Source organism: Lissotriton helveticus, chromosome 1_1 (assembly GCF_964261635.1).
Source record: "Lissotriton helveticus chromosome 1_1, aLisHel1.1, whole genome shotgun sequence".
Classification (NCBI taxonomy): Eukaryota; Metazoa; Chordata; class Amphibia; order Caudata; family Salamandridae; genus Lissotriton; species Lissotriton helveticus.
The window spans coordinates 2,143,695,416-2,143,712,471 of record NC_136057.1 but is presented as its reverse complement, the minus strand read 5'-3'; the positions used below and the strand labels follow the sequence as shown (position 1 = coordinate 2,143,712,471).

At 45.2% G+C, this 17,056-nt stretch overlaps 1 protein-coding gene across 2 annotated transcripts in view; it reads right to left on the bottom strand.

The window, feature by feature from the left end:
* The window catches only part of MTF2 (metal response element binding transcription factor 2), a 421,361-nt gene that overhangs the window by 12,168 nt on the left and 392,137 nt on the right, over window positions 1-17,056 (bottom strand). The gene's annotated exons all lie outside the window — the stretch shown is intronic.

Below are 17,056 nucleotides of genomic sequence, written 5' to 3'. Positions count from 1 at the left end.
GGTGCAGCTGTAGAGGACACAGAGAAAAACAACCAGCATAAGACTTCAAAGAAGGGGTGGACATAGTGCTCCCATGGTGAACACCAGACTCCTGGAATTGGAACAGTGGAAGGAAGGAGGTACAGTGAGTTGTGCAGGCAGGAGCATAGTCACATCATAGCTTAGCTGGCTGGATATGCTCACACACAAGGCCATATCTAAAATATAATTTTTACTCACACTGCCGTTCAGATGCTACTGGCTATTAGTGGATGGTGCTGAGAAGATTACACATATACAACATAAGAGGTCAGGCTTAATGTACTTACTAATATGAGTCTCATGGTTATTTGTTTCTAAAGAGGTTTCTGATGTCACTTTCCCTTTTATAGTAACTTATACTTTTTTAGTAAGTCCAGTACTACATACTGCCAACCACTCGCACTGCAACACACCCCCATCAGAAATAATTGGAAGAAAAGTGTTTGCTTGACGGATTTGAATGTGGAAGTAAGAGCCCTTCAGGTCTAGTGCCGTCATGAAGTCGTCTGTTTTTTATTTTTATTTTTTTTTATTTTTAAAACCTTTATTGTACAAAGAAAGCTCACAAATACGGGCCTACAACCCCACGGGCTGGCTACCGCACGGTAAAAAAAAAAAAACGCAGCAAAGAAGAATAGGTTCTGCACAGGATATGACACCAGGAGCACAGGAGAAATCACAAAAGCCAACGAGCAATCAGCAAAAACAGGATAACAAAAGGTTAATTTTCTAATACGGGGCGGGGGAACAGAAGAGTAATGGGCCGTGAAAGAAACAAAAAGGGAAGGGCCGCGGCAAGCCGCCATTTTATAAACACAGGATGAAACAAAAAGCCATACTAACAGAGCTACCAATGAATATACACATAATCGGATTACAAAGAAGCTACAATGGCATCCGTCAAACCGCGCTCACCCTTCATCGCCCCCACCCAAATTGAGGAGACAGGACCAAACAGGCCCCCATTGCAAAATACAATACGATACGCACCCCAACGGAAATAAAGAAACCCCCATAAAGGAGGAAGGGGAAGAGGGAAAAAGGGGAGAAAAGAAGGGACTCCCACCAAATCACGCACCCCCCGGAGACAAGACAGAACAACATGACCAGGCAAGTGATATACCAAAAAGTCGATACCAACATAACCAGCGGGCCACAATCAGACACCCACCGGAATACGAACGCCACAGAAACTCCCCAGGGGGACACATGAGGAGACAGAGTCCCGAAAAGGTGAATACACAAGAGCCATAGAACAAAAAGAGAAGAAATAAGGGGGGAAAAAGACCCCCCCAATAGAGACAGACCCCCCCCACCCACCCCTAAGCCCACCCTGCACCCCTGCAGAAGGCTACGGCCTACCCCCCCGCAGCGTGCCTGTCGCCCTAAACAGAACCCGAAATATAGCAGAGCAAAGTGAAGTCGGAAACAGAAGACAAAAAACGGGAAGGGCAAGGGAAGGGAACACGGGATGGGAGACACATACATACACATACACGGGGGAGGGCCGGGAAACAGGAGGAAACGCACCCGGCCACCCGCCTGAGTCGAAGGGCCAAGACCCCGGGAAGCCAAAGATTATCAGGTGACAGTCCAAGAGCACCAAACAGTCACACATAACAATACCAGGACACGTTGACCATCCAAAACCAGTACAAGACTACCGCACGCAGATGCCAGTGCACATCAGCCCTGTCCCTGTTTGTCCAAAGGGGGAACAGTCCGATCCAGCGAGGACCAGGCCACGAAGAACAGAAGGCTGACAGCAGGAAAATCCAACGGCAGTCCAGAAAATACACGTGAAGTACAACACGGAAGATCCAGGAAAGTCACGAAGTGTAACAAACGATGCAGGCACAGGTCCAAGGATATGTCCAAAGAAACCGACCCATCTGGGCCAGCACAGGAGAGATCGCCGGGAAGCGGCGGCAACAAGGAACCGGGAGATCATGAAGGTCAGGCCGAGCAAAATCCAGCTCCCGGGCCAGAGGCAAAGGAGGTAGAGCCGGAGGAGGAGGCACCATCAAATTCCGCACACCCACGGACGCGGTCGTAGCCGGGGCCAATTCTGCCAGGATAATTCCAGCCGCACCCCGCAACGGCAAAGCCACATCCGGCCGTGGGGGCCCGGGAGGCCCGCAGCGAGGAACCATCTCCGAAGTAATGACAGGCGCGGCCACCAAGAGTCACCAGGAGAGCAGGGCATCCAGGACCTCCTTAAGTGTAGGAAAACCTTTACAGTATTCGTCACTCGGGCCAAGCGGCGGGCCTCCAGCGCTCGTCCAGGCCCGGCCAAGACAATTGGGGTCGGTCGCCATTTTAGAGCCCAACAAGGCCGCGCGGCCGCCAACCTCCGCCGGGGCGACGGCAAGGCAAGTGTAGTCGCGCCGACCAGCGGCAGAGCACCCCGGGCAGGAAGGGGGGCCACCAGAAGAAAGGGACCTCATCGGCCACCCAACGCCGCCGGTCCCGTTCTCCGAGTCCGGGCGGTAAAATCAAAATGGCCGGGCCGGAGAACAAAGGGGGAGCAAGCCGGATAAACGAGGAGCTCCGGCAATGGAAGGCAGCGCCTCCACCAAAGGCCTCCTCCCCACGGGAATCAGCCAGGATGGACCTCCGGCCCACTCGAACAACGGCCTTCCGACCACCTCCACCGCGCCCCGGAGGGCAGCACCGCAGGCTCCGTCCGGCCCGGAGCCAGCAAGAAGATCCAGGCCAGTTCGCCTCCGACTCCCCAAAACGATCGGGGGCACCGCACCGGATCCACAGCAGCCAGGACAACCGGAACAAGAAGTAAGTGCCTGCAAGGCGTCGTAGCACTACCACACAGCAAAGAGGGCTTCCCGGGGCAGGATAACAGCAGGATAAATGTGAAAATACAGGCGGGCGAACGGAGCCGAGCTAAAGCGCGGCCATCTCGGTCGCGAGCTATGAAGTCGTCTGTTTGAAGTAGTGTTATATCATATTGTAATGTGACCATGTGAAAATGTTCTGATAGTATTAGGAGACGGAGTTTCCGCAGATCCAGAATGAGTTTTAGAGTTCCATCTTTCTTTGGTATTAAAAAATAAAAGGAGTACACGCCTTTGTTTTGATACTTGTGTGGGATTATTTAGATGGCCCCTTTTTGTAGTAATGCCTTTACGTCTTCTTTGAGCAGGTGTAGATGCTGTGGATTTAAGACCTGCCTTTGGGGTGGAATATTTGGTGGTTCTTGAAATAGTTCTAGGCAATACCCTTGACTGAAACTTTCTAAGACCCTCTGGGCTGATGTAAGGTTTTGCTACAACTGATGGAATTGTAGTAGCCTTCCACCGACTGGTGTTTTGTGGTGGTGGTGGTGGTGGTGGTGGTGGGGTGGCCCTTGTTGAGCTGCCTCTTTCTGTCTTAACTACTTTTGTAGACTCCACAATAGTAACCACGCCCCTGCTAGTGGTATTGTTGCTGTTGAACGCGATTGGTATTATTTTCTGAAGTAGAGGCTTTTGCAGCTCCCCTACCTTGGTACCTCTGAAAGGGCTGTTTTGTGATGTGGTTTGTCAGGCACCAGTTGATTTGGTTGTGTTGGTGTCCTTTTTTATTTTTTCAAGTTGAGTGCCTACAGCTAGTCTGAAGAGGTGTTCCCCATCGAAAGCGACATTTAAAATATGTTGCTGTACTTCGGGTGTGTACCCAGAAATAATTAGCCATGCAGGTCTTCTGAACATGATAGATGTGTTTATGCCCCTCGCAGCTGTGTCTGATCCATCTAAGTCACATTTCATGGTAGCGTTTAGAACAATTTTACCCTCGTTGACTAGATCTTCTCCCTGCTTTTTATATTCTTCAGGAAGATGTTGCCTAAGCTCCTGTATTTCATCCCAGGTTTCACTGTTGTAATGTGAGAGCAGGCGCACAGAATTGGCACTTTTCCAATCATTGTCGTGCCCGGTGGAAACACCGTTTGCAGCTGCGTCAATCTTTTTACTCGCCTTCTCTGGAGGAGGTGCCTCTCCAGGACCTTGTTCAGCTGCCCTGTTTCTAGCAGTGGTAACTACAAGGGCGTCTGCTGGGGAATGCCCTTAAACGTAGATTGGGTTGGTTGGTGAGGCTCTATTTTTTCTCAATTTGTGGGGTTAGGACCCTTGATTTGACTGGGTCTTTGAACACCTCCTGGAAACATTAAGAACGGGTACAATCACAGGCAAGTATTGGACTGTACACTCTGAGTGATAGTGTCTCCACGAGAGTCACTTTAATCTCGGTATAATGCATTGAGAGGCTATGATACTCTGCAGCTCTCTGTATGACATTATAATAAGAAGTGTCATAGAAGGTTTTGCAGGCACAGGTGGTTGAATATCTGGATCTAGTAGGACTAAGTAATTGTCTTTCCATGGGTCGGGTGTGCGATCAGTATCTTGTGTGCCCTGCGAACCAGTGTCTTGTATTTCTCCCTCTTCTTGTGGAGAGGGTGAGTGGTCTTGAGGCGAGACAGGTGAACTAAAATGTATAGGGCTTGTGGCTCTGTGTTCCTGTGGTAACATTTTTGGTGGAGGCTGAAGAAAGTGGTCCTCCTCTGCCTTTCTCTTTACAGCCTCCTTGTGTTTCTACTGCATAAAATGCTGCAGTCCCTAAAATACTTCCCCCCCCCCCTGGTCCTGAGTGGGTTTGGCAGTTTGTGTTTTCTGTTTCTCTGGAGCCGGTGGCGTGTCTTTTGAAACAGTCTGTGGTTTTGAAACCTCAGAGGCATGGATTTTCATCTGTTAAGAGTATCCATGATGTTTTTCGGCCCTCCATTCCAAAGCGTGTTTTAGTTCCCTTCAGCTCGAGAGCGTTTTCGGTTCCGATTTCAGTTTCCTGGAACACTTCGGTGGCGAAACTTTCTAAGGAACAAAGCGTTCAACATGCGAAATGCCTGGCGGGATATGAGAGATGATCCACGATGCCGATCATAAATCTTCCTCGCAGAAAAAAAACTTGAGTCCGGGCCCAACACTAGATGGCAGGAGTATGCATAGCATGTGACTGGCAGTAAATTCGTGCCCGTGCTATCTTATGCCGACAACACTGTGCTAATGTCTACGACAGCGAATGGCCTTCAGACCTCCCTGGATACTTTTATTGATTTTATGGGGTCACTTGATCTCAAAGTAAATTTTATTAAATCTTATATTATGGTATGCGGCCCAAAGAACACAAAGATCAAGACTTTTGTAGCACGGGAAACAAGAATAGAAAAGGTTGAGAATTTTATGTACTTGGGGAATCTGTTTAATAACAAGCTGAGTTGGGACCCATTAGTGACAGCCCCTCTACAGCCCTAGTTGTGTGGTGGGCTCTTGCTATGTCGCTTTGTATGCAAATTAGGCCATATGTCTGAGGGAAATAATTATCATTTACAAAGCAAAATGCCTCTCGATTGCAACATAAGGCGCTGGGGTGTGGGGCCATCACAATAGTCGCCAGTTACAAGTCGTAAAAAATAAATTCACAAAAAGGCTTTTGATGATGCCTAACAGCTCCCCTAACCACCTATGTCATGATGATTTGGGGATAGAACATATAGAAGAATGCACATTGTGTGCCCCTTTATTCCTATGGGCGAAAATGTGGTTATCTGACAAACTCATATTCTCTCGAGAAATAATAAAAGATTGTCAAAACTTGGCCAATGCACTAAAAATACCATGGCTTCGTTTTGAGAAAGATACATTTTATGAAATTGGACTGGGGCAGTTCTATGATAGCCCTGAAAGCATCCCTTTGAATGCCAAAGGTGCCATCAAAGAGGCTTTACACTCAAGGGTAGACGTGTTATCACCACCAAGATGAGATTGCTTCCCTGCACTTCTGACCCCACAACCCCCCAATGCAATATTATTTAACATTTACTACTAATCTGCAGATTAGATTTTATTTAACCAGATTTCGCCAGGCAACGTGCATTTCCTCCAGGCGTTCCCACCCCAGAGTGGTTGGGCTAACAGCCTTTCAACCTGCCCATGTGATAACTTGACAAGTCAAAGTACTTCACACTTTATCCTATTCTGCACTTTATATAAAACGCCAAGGAGTACATTTTTAAGACCATTGTTAAAGAAACATATACTGATGGTTTTAAAATTTTGTATTCACTGGCCACCCCTCATTTGTATTGCGGTAGCCAACTATATAAAAGCATAATTTGCCATCAGAAAAAGATATGAGTAATAACACCCTGAGCATTCTCGTCTACTTAACCGTATACTAAGAGTCGCAGGACCTTGGTATTTTTTATGATTTGTTTTTTTAAATATTGGTTAAACTGGACGCATGTTAAGATAATGCACCTGGAAATTTCAATGGAACCACAAATTGAAACCAAGTGGTTTCTGTGTTTTATTGAATAAAAAGAAAAATGCATATTTTAAGGTTACGGATTTGAATTAAAGCACCTTAACTTAGGAATTGACATGGTTCATATTTTATCTTTGTGATGATTTTTAAATGTCTGCTTAACTATTGAATATTGACACTTAAAGCCACTTTGTTCGGCCCAGCGGATGAATTTCAATAAAGAATATAATGTTAGAGTATTGTTAATTGGCCTTGGCCAAATCAGATGTCGCTGTTTCAGAGGTATTAAAAGTCTTTTTGTATTCTTTTATGGCTGGTTAAGCCGAATAAAGATGATTGACTGACATAGCATGTGTATCTGCAGCCAACACATGCTATGAATATACATTTACCTGTCCTAATCCCAAAGGCGGAGGATGATACTGTGCCACAAAGACTTAGTGCTATTCATAAGAAGGGATTGGCCTGATTCCACATCACTATACAGCCAGTTAGAGTCTGATGATAAAACTGAGGAAGAGAAGCAGACTGAGGGGTTGAGGGAGGGCCCTCATTGCCTCTAAGGAGTAAATGGATGAGAAATTTGATTGAGGGTAGGTGACCTTAAAAGCTAGAGGGGAATGTGGGCAGGGGGTGTCAGTGACTAAAATTTTAAAAAGTGACCTGTGCAAAGAACAAATTAATTAAAAGCACAGCCTGCATTCAGACAGCTGGAAGAGGCTAAGGCTACTGCGCAGAATACAGAAGTGCAACAAAAAAGAAAAAAAGTTACTTACATACGATAACGCCTTTTGGGATCAAGACGGACTGCATATTCCCCATCTTGTGAATTTCCTCCTATCCCCATTCACACTCCTACCCACTGTGCATTAGGTCCGTCTCACCCCAGTGAAGCCCTTAGAGATCAGAACATGCCAGTGTGCTGATGTCTAGGAGAATTAACTTGTTCTGCCACAAATTTCTAGATTTCTAGAATTAGGAAGCTGGCTCTGTATATACTATACCAAAATGAGCTATAGTGTGCACAGAGTCCAGTGGAACCCCAAAGGTAGGCAGAGGTCAAAGTAACTAGCACCTTACTCTCTATTTGTTGTAGTGTGGGCAAGCAATACGGCTTTATCAGAGGGCAGTTAAGCATTTGTTGAACACAATCAGGCAGCAAAGATGTCATACACTCAAAGACTGAACTAAGACCAATGTGTTACTATTAAAAATATTTAGTTATATTTCTTTTCTAGAACCAAGCAAGCTTGGTACAGGTAAGTGTAAATGGTACTTTTCAAGGTAGGTTGGACAATACAAGCAAGCGGAATGAAAATGTATGTTACAGGTTTATAAATCTTTTCAAAACAGTGGAAGGAAAGTGGTACTTACCCAGTATGCATCTGTTCTTGGCATACTGAGCTGTAGAGTCATATTCTTAAGCATAGATCGCCATCTAGTGTTGGGTCCGGGTGTTTGCACTTTGTTTTTGTTCGAAGAAGTCTTTCCAGTCACAATGCAGGTGACTCCTCCTTTCGGTGATAGTGCGCATGGGCATCAACTCAATCCTTAGATTGTTTTGCCATAATGGTGATGATTGGGTTAGTAAGAGTAGTAAAGAGAGAAGCCCATGTATAAAGTATCTAATTAAGATATTACTGCAACAGTTAAAGGTACCCGGGGAGGCGGGTGGGTGCATATGACTCTACAGCTCTATTTGCCAAGAACAGATGCATGCTGGGTAAGTAGCATTTTCCGTTCAAGGCAGATAAACTGTAGATCATATGCTTAAGCATAGACTACATAGCAGATATATTCCAAAGCGGAAGCTAACCTGTAGCTGTTGCATTAGTCTGAAATAATGTACGTAAAACTGCCTGGCCCACACAAGCTTGCAGTCTTGCTAACACATCTACACAATAGTGTTTCGTGAATGTGTGTGGTGCAGACCATGTTGCAGCTTTGCATATGTCATCTACAGGTATATATCATAAGAATGTAATAGAAGCCCCAGGCTTGCATGTAGAATGCGCTCTAGGGGGAACTGTTCATGTGCGTTTAGCTTTAATGTAGCATATTTGAATGCACTTAACTATACACCTGGCAATACTTGTTTTTTTTAATACATTTTTTTATTGAAAATTAACAACAATAACCCGTTACACAAGGCAAAAACGAATTGGAAATACAGTCGTGGGTCCATGCATTCGGCGCTTCAGCAATGTAGCACACATAACAGCACAGTGTCTCGAGGGGAGGGGGCAGTGAGGAAATCAGCAGCAATACAATGTAATTAATATTTGGAATGTCAATCAGGGGGACAAGGTGGCATCGGGAAACAAGTCTTGAGGAGGGGTACATATATTGCCACGATATGCGTTCCATTGCGACCAGATACTACCCCACTTCTTGGGCCTTCCACGCGACAGATAAACAGTCTTCTCACGAAACATGCACCAGTCCATATTCTCCGCCCACAATGCTACAGTCGGAGACCTATGGGAACCCCAGAGCTGTGCAATGTCTCTTATGGCGATAATGTTACCAAGGGTCGCCCAGGTAATCTGTGCAATATTTGATTTTGATATGGATCGCCTTTGTGTGGTGGAGCAAAAGCAACAAAAACTTGCTTGGTTTTTCTGAAAGGTTTTGTCCTTTCTATGTAGTATGGTAATGCTCTTTTGACATCCAAGGTGTGAAGAGCACGTAGTGCCACTGAATGTGGTTGAGGGAAGAACACAGGCAACTCAACAGATTGGTTGATATGAAAGGCAGAAATGACTTTAGGTAAAAATGTGGTGTTAGTTCTTAAAATCACGTTGTTTTGGTGCATTTGTAAGAATGGTTCTATGGTTAGTGCCTTGAGCTCACCTACTCTTCTTAGAGATGTAATGGCTATGAGGAAGTGAGAAATTGTAGTTCACATTTGTGTAGTGGCTCAAAAGGTGGACCCATAAGTCTTGTATGGACTATGGTGAGATTCCACACAAGCAGGTGGAAGTCTGGGTGGAAAGACTCTTAAGGCCTTCCATAAATGCTTTAATAGCATACACTCTAAAAAGAGACAAATGCTGTCTATTTTGTAGGTATGCAGCTATTACAGCAAGATGTAAGCGTATAGATGTGTACGCTAAATTGGAACACTGTACATGTAGCACGTAGCAAATGATGTTTTGAATTGAAGCATCTAGCGGATTGATTTTATTGTTGTGACAGTAAATGACAAACCACTTCTACTTTGCTGCATAGCATGCTCTTGTGGGTAGGGCGTCTAGCCTCTTTGATAATATTCATGCAGTCTGGCGGAAGATTAAGATAACCAAACTCAAGAATTTCAGGTGCCAGATAGCAAGATTGAGATGACTGCGATCTGGATGCCTTATCTCTCCATGGTTTCGGGTGAGAAGATTGGGAGTAAGGTGTAATTTTTGGTGAGGAACTACTAATAGTTCCAACAGGGTCAAGAACCATGGTTGACGGGCCCATGTGGGAGGAACTAGGATTAGTGTCAAGGTCTGCTGTCTGAGCTTCCGCCCACTAACGGAATGAGTGGGAGAGGTGGAAAAGCATAAGCAAATATCCCTGACCAATTCATCCATAGTGCATTGCCTTTGGACAATGGGTGTGGATACCTGGATGCGAAGTTTGGGCATTTTGGCGTTTAGTTGAGTGGCGAACAGATCTATGTCTGGTAAGCCCCACGTTTGGAAGAATGGGAGCAGAACTTGAGGGTGGAATTTGTGTATCCGTTGCTGTTGACGACTGAGCAGATCTGCAATCTGGTGGTCTACTCCTGGGAGATGTTCTGCAAGGAGATATATCTTTTGAGGTATGGCTCATCTCCGGATGCTCTGGGCTAGCTGTGAGAGCTGGAGAGTGTGTGTCCGTCCGTTTTTGTATGTGTACATTGTTGTCATGTTGTCTGTGCGAATCAGGACAGCTTTGTTTACTAGATACATTTGAAAAGCTTTCAATGCTAAAAAATTGCCATCAGTTCTAGATGGTTTATGTGGAGTTGTTTCTGTGGTAGAGTCCATATGCCCTGAATGGTATTTGTCTGGAGATGAGCTCCCCAACCAGTGAGCGATGCGTCTGCTGTTAGCACTATCTGTGGAACCGGGTTGATGAATGGCTGCCCCCTGGAAAGGTTTTGTATGTTCCACCACTGCAGAGAGCGGCAAGTGCGGCCATCTACCAACACTAGATCTGATAACTGACCTTGAGCCGGGTTCCATTGACTTGCTAAACATTCCTGTAGGGAACGCATTTGGAGTCTTGCGTAAGGAACGATTAAAATGCAAGATGCCATTATTCCTAGCAATTGCATGAACACTCGAGCTGGTAATGAGTGTTGAGGCTGAAACTGCGATATTAGAGTCTACATGTTGCAGATCTTGACTGGGTTGGGTATGCTAGAGCTTGGAGTGTTAATTGTGGCTCCTAAAACACTTGTGTGTTAGATGGTTGGAGAGGAGACTTGGTGCTGTGTACAGTGAACTGGAGGTCGTGAAGCAGTTGGACTGTTTTTCGAGTGTCAAACAACAAAAGAAGAGAGGTCTAATCTGGTCAAGTACACGACTACCAGAAATGCGGAGCAAAAGGATAAGTGGATAGTATTGATCACAGTCACTCTAGTTGAGTGGGATCACAGTCACTCTATTTGAGTAAGAAAGCCCTCACACACCGACCTAGTCAGTGTCATGCTTCATCATCGGGCCCCACCGAAGAGACCGAGTGTCTCTTCGGTGTGCTACGACGCCAGAAAGACTGCGGAGCTGGTTGTGTGGGGAGGAAGTGTTGTGAAGATTTCTCAAATTAAAAGTGACTAACAGGGTATCAAAAAAACTTTAATGAGTGATCCCTAAGACACGTGTAAGTGGTATATGTGTCTGAATTTAAAAGCCAAGGTTATTAGGATTTGGTTAAATTCAGCTAAATACCACAGATTAATTAAAATCAGTCAACATGTTTCTGCCTTCAGTGTGGTATGTATTCACCATGGCATTCTTCAGGACTATAACCCCGGCGGTGTGGACACTCTAATAGTCCACCCTGACCTGGGGGCGTGAAAGTGAAAAGGAAAAGTGAAAAAAGTGCTTAAAAAATTGGGAGAGCAAATTGCTCAATCCAAAAAACCCAAATTATGGGTGTATCAGCACCTGTAAGAAAAAACATACAGACAAACAAATATGGACAAACATACAATTAGTATATGCCAGCGTAGACTTATCATAGTGCTCCTAAGATGGTGGCAAACCTATGTGTGCACACAATAACAGAGAACTTATGCACCTTCCAAGTAGCCCTTAGGGATATAAGTACTGGCTAGGAGGTGAAGTGCTAGAGGTGGTTAAAAACTACTGCTTGTAGTGAAGGAGATAAAAACGCGGTGTGAAATCTCCATGAGAAGGGATCAATTTGACCAAATGGTCGGTGACCCCCACAAGATGGTGAAATATGGAGAACATCTCACTTTCAAATTGGGCGCTACTTGCACCATGGGTCTCGGGAGGGGGGTTGGAGCGCGCTTGGCACATCCTACGAAAAAACGGGATGAAAATGTCAGCATAACCCATACAATCACACAGGCACTTAGCTTTTGTTAATTGTAGTAACCGTTCCGCTGGGGGTGCAGACTCACGCCCTCTGCGCTCACATCCCGCTTGGCAACCTGCTAGAACCCTCTTGACCGGACCCCGACGATGGAGAGCGGGGCCGGTGAATGCGTTTAAGAGCGCTTTGTTTACGCGCTCGATTCCGGGTTGGGCGTGCCTCGCTGGGTTCGGGTTGGGCGTGTCACGCTGGGAACGAGGCTTGGGGCGCACACGCCCACTTGGGCGGAGCGCGTTTGTGATCAGACCGAGGCTTGGATTGAAAAGCCTATCCCTGCGCTAGCCTAAGGGAGATGGTTACACGCTATTGGTTACTGTTAGGACCATGGGTGATTATTGTTTTCCAGTACATAGAACGGGGAATTTGGTCGTTTTCCTATGCTTTCAGGATATTGGTAATGATGCCAATCAAAGGGTTTTTGTAAGAAGGGCAGGACGAAAAAACACATACTTATACAACACAAACTTTCAAAAGGATTGGGATTTTACTGTGGACAAGATGTTAAAGTGCACAGAGTTTTTATGAAAAACATGTTGAATGTTGCATGTTTTAAGCAGACCAGTTCTGTGTGATGTCTAACAGCCTACTGGGGTAATGGAGTTCATGTTAGGACTGTGTTCCAGGGGACATCATCGTTGAGCCCAATGATATTTGTCCCCAGACGGTACACCCAACGCTGTTCTTTTTCGAACAGTCTATTTTGTATATTCCTTGTACCATCAACGGTTTCAATGACAGTCCACTTCATGTCATTAGTGGTATGATTCTTTTCTAGAAAATGGCGGCTCAGCTTTGTGGTTACTTTCTTGCACCTTATGTTACTTCGGTGCTCGCAGATCCGTTGTTTCACTTTTCTAGTGGTCATGCCCACGTACCGAAGATTGCAGGAACATGTGATTAGATAGACCACATTGCATGAGTTGCAATTAGTATGATCACGTTGCGTCCACACTTTCCCTTCTTCCAATGCCAAGGTTTTTGTAGGTTGTGTTAAATGGCAAACACTACAGTCCGAGCAGGGGTAATGCCCGGTGATTTTGGGGAGTCCCCACGACATTGTCACTGATGGTGTAACATTCAGTGGATTCTCTTTTGGGCGTGTGTGGACCAGCGTATCTCTTAGACTGCGTCCCTTTTTAAAGGAAAAGAGGGGTTTTTCCCAATCCTTTTTAAAGGTTCTCACAATACTCCAGTGTTTGTTTATACTCTTTTTCATGATGTTGGAGAGGCTGCTGTAAGTCGTGACGCAGGTGAGTGGAATCTGATCTGAATTCTTAGTTTTTTCTTCAAGAAGAGCTTCCCTTGGTTGATTTTTAGCTCTTTTGAATCCTTTGTTTAGGGTGGAGTCGGGATAGCCTCTATTTTTCAGTTTTTCGGTCAGATTAGCTGATTGATTTTTGAAGTCTCTGGTTGTACTGCAATTTCTCCGCAGCCTCAGATATTGCCCGTAGGGGAGATTTTCTTTTAGCGGACGCGGGTGGAAGCTGTTAAATTGCAGGAGATTATTTTTTGCAGTAGGTTTATTATGGGTTTTTGTGGCCAGTGTCGTTCCACTGATTGAAATGACCACATCTAAGAACACGATTTCTCTTTTACTTGTGGTGTTAGTGAATCTTAGATTAGGGTCTAAGGTATTGATCCATGAAAGAAAATCTTTCAGGTCATTCTCACTACCATTCCAAATGAGTAGGATGTCGTCAATGTAGCGTTTCCACAAAAGCATTGACGTAAAAAAGGTGGCAGTTGGTGGTAGGATATGTTTGGCCTCGAAATCAGCCACATACAGCCCCGCCACGCTCGGCGCGAAGGTGCTGCCCATGGATGTCCCAGAGCATTGAAGGTACAATTTGTTTTTGAATGAAAAAAAGTTTTCTTTTAGTGCTATAGTGGCACAATCGATGATAAATTTTTTTGGAGTTTGGAATTCCCAGTTGGTTGAGTCTAGGGCCTGTTTAAGGACCTCGATTGTATCATCCTGCGGAATGCTAGTATAGAGGCTTTCCACATCTAATGTTACAAGGGTGACGGAGTCTTCAGGAAAGTTGATTTCTGTCAAAAGTCGTAACAGGCTCTTGGTATCCTTCAGGTAAGTCGGTGTCGACTGGACTAATGGTTTTAAAAAATGATCACAAATTGTGATAGTGGTTCCAGAAGGGACCCGATTCCTGAGACGATTGGGCGATTGGGCGTCCAGGAGGGGGGAGTTTGTTCTTATGCATTTTCGGCAAAGTGTAGAAGTAGGGTATTAGCCTCTATACTAGCATTCCGCAGGATGATATCATCGATTGTGCCACTATAGCACTAAAAGAAAACTTTTTTTCATTCAAAAACAAATTGTACCTTCAATGCTCTGGGACATCCATGGGCAACCTTCGCGCCGAGCGTGGCGGGGCTGTATGTGGCTGATTTCGAGGCCAAACATATCCTACCACCAACTGCCACCTTTTTTACGTCAATGCTTTTGTGGAAACGCTACATTGACGACATCCTACTCATTTGGAATGGTAGTGAGAATGACCTGAAAGATTTTCTTTCATGGATCAATACCTTAGACCCTAATCTAAGATTCACTAACACCACAAGTAAAAGAGAAATCGTGTTCTTAGATGTGGTCATTTCAATCAGTGGAACGACACTGGCCACAAAAACCCATAATAAACCTACTGCAAAAAATAATCTCCTGCAATTTAACAGCTTCCACCCGCGTCCGCTAAAAGAAAATCTCCCCTACGGGCAATATCTGAGGCTGCGGAGAAATTGCAGTACAACCAGAGACTTCAAAAATCAATCAGCTAATCTGACCGAAAAACTGAAAAATAGAGGCTATCCCGACTCCACCCTAAACAAAGGATTCAAAAGAGCTAAAAATCAACCAAGGGAAGCTCTTCTTGAAGAAAAAACTAAGAATTCAGATCAGATTCCACTCACCTGCGTCACGACTTACAGCAGCCTCTCCAACATCATGAAAAAGAGTATAAACAAACACTGGAGTATTGTGAGAACCTTTAAAAAGGATTGGGAAAAACCCCTCTTTTCCTTTAAAAAGGGACGCAGTCTAAGAGATACGCTGGTCCACACACGCCCAAAAGAGAATCCACTGAATGTTACACCATCAGTGACAATGTCGTGGGGACTCCCCAAAATCACCGGGCATTACCCCTGCTCGGACTGTAGTGTTTGCCATTTAACACAACCTACAAAAACCTTGGCATTGGAAGAAGGGAAAGTGTGGACGCAACGTGATCATACTAATTGCAACTCATGCAATGTGGTCTATCTAATCACATGTTCCTGCAATCTTCGGTACGTGGGCATGACCACTAGAAAAGTGAAACAACGGATCTGCGAGCACCGAAGTAACATAAGGTGCAAGAAAGTAACCACAAAGCTGAGCCGCCATTTTCTAGAAAAGAATCATACCACTAATGACATGAAGTGGACTGTCATTGAAACCGTTGATGGTACAAGGAATATACAAAATAGACTGTTCGAAAAAGAACAGCGTTGGGTGTACCGTCTGGGGACAAATATCATTGGGCTCAACGATGATGTCCCCTGGAACACAGTCCTAACATGAACTCCATTACCCCAGTAGGCTGTTAGACATCACACAGAACTGGTCTGCTTAAAACATGCAACATTCAACATGTTTTTCATAAAAACTCTGTGCACTTTAACATCTTGTCCACAGTAAAATCCCAATCCTTTTGAAAGTTTGTGTTGTATAAGTATGTGTTTTTTCGTCCTGCCCTTCTTACAAAAACCCTTTGATTGGCATCATTACCAATATCCTGAAAGCATAGGAAAACGACCAAATTCCCCGTTCTATGTACTGGAAAACAATAATCACCCATGGTCCTAACAGTAACCAATAGCGTGTAACCATCTCCCTTAGGCTAGCGCAGGGATAGGCTTTTCAATCCAAGCCTCGGTCTGATCACAAACGCGCTCCGCCCAAGTGGGCGTGTGCGCCCCAAGCCTCGTTCCCAGCGTGACACGCCCAACCCGAACCCAGCGAGGCACGCCCAACCCGGAATCGAGCGCGTAAACAAAGCGCTCTTAAACGCATTCACCGGCCCCGCTCTCCATCGTCGGGGTCCGGTCAAGAGGGTTCTAGCAGGTTGCCAAGCGGGATGTGAGCGCAGAGGGCGTGAGTCTGCACCCCCAGCGGAACGGTTACTACAATTAACAAAAGCTAAGTGCCTGTGTGATTGTATGGGTTATGCTGACATTTTCATCCCGTTTTTTCGTAGGATGTGCCAAGCGCGCTCCAACCCCCCTCCCGAGACCCATGGTGCAAGTAGCGCCCAATTTGAAAGTGAGATGTTCTCCATATTTCACCATCTTGTGGGGGTCACCGACCATTTGGTCAAATTGATCCCTTCTCATGGAGATTTCACACCGCGTTTTTATCTCCTTCACTACAAGCAGTAGTTTTTAACCACCTCTAGCACTTCACCTCCTAGCCAGTACTTATATCCCTAAGGGCTACTTGGAAGGTGCATAAGTTCTCTGTTATTGTGTGCACACATAGGTTTGCCACCATCTTAGGAGCACTATGATAAGTCTACGCTGGCATATACTAATTGTATGTTTGTCCATATTTGTTTGTCTGTATGTTTTTTCTTACAGGTGCTGATACACCCATAATTTGGGTTTTTTGGATTGAGCAATTTGCTCTCCCAATTTTTTAAGCACTTTTTTCACTTTTCCTTTTCACTTTCACGCCCCCAGGTCAGGGTGGACTATTAGAGTGTCCACACCGCCGGGGTTATAGTCCTGAAGAATGCCATGGTGAATACATACCACACTGAAGGCAGAAACATGTTGACTGATTTTAATTAATCTGTGGTATTTAGCTGAATTTAACCAAATCCTAATAACCTTGGCTTTTAAATTCAGACACATATACCACTTACACGTGTCTTAGGGATCACTCATTAAAGTTTTTTTGATACCCTGTTAGTCACTTTTAATTTGAGAAATCTTCACAACACTTCCTCCCCACACAACCAGCTCCGCAGTCTTTCTGGCGTCGTAGCACACCGAAGAGACACTCGGTCTCTTCGGTGGGGCCCGATGATGAAGCATGACACTGACTAGGTCGGTGTGTGAGGGCTTT